The following is a 333-nucleotide window of genomic DNA, read 5'->3' as shown; positions in this document are numbered from 1 at the left end:
AACGCTTTCTTCATGCACCTTAAATATATCCCTGAACATGTTTACGTTCTTGAGAACGGCGTCTCACCAGACGCTCTTCCTTCACGTCATCCAAGCCAAAGAGGAGGTGGGGGGCGGGGGGCGTCGTGGGAGGGGGGCGGAGGACCTTCACGTCGTATCGGATCAGATCCTATAAGTCCGTAATTTATATCCTTAAGCCTAGGCGGCGCCTTCTTCCAGCTGATAGCGTACAGCTGTTTTGATGCTGACGACTGGGCGTGTGATGGATGTGAGTTATGGACGGAATTTGTCATATTAGTTTCTCTAATCCCTTCAGTTGGATTGTATATACAA

Source organism: Penaeus monodon, chromosome 19, assembly GCF_015228065.2.
Source record: "Penaeus monodon isolate SGIC_2016 chromosome 19, NSTDA_Pmon_1, whole genome shotgun sequence".
Taxonomy (NCBI): domain Eukaryota; kingdom Metazoa; phylum Arthropoda; class Malacostraca; order Decapoda; family Penaeidae; genus Penaeus; species Penaeus monodon.
This window is presented reverse-complemented; position numbering follows the sequence as displayed.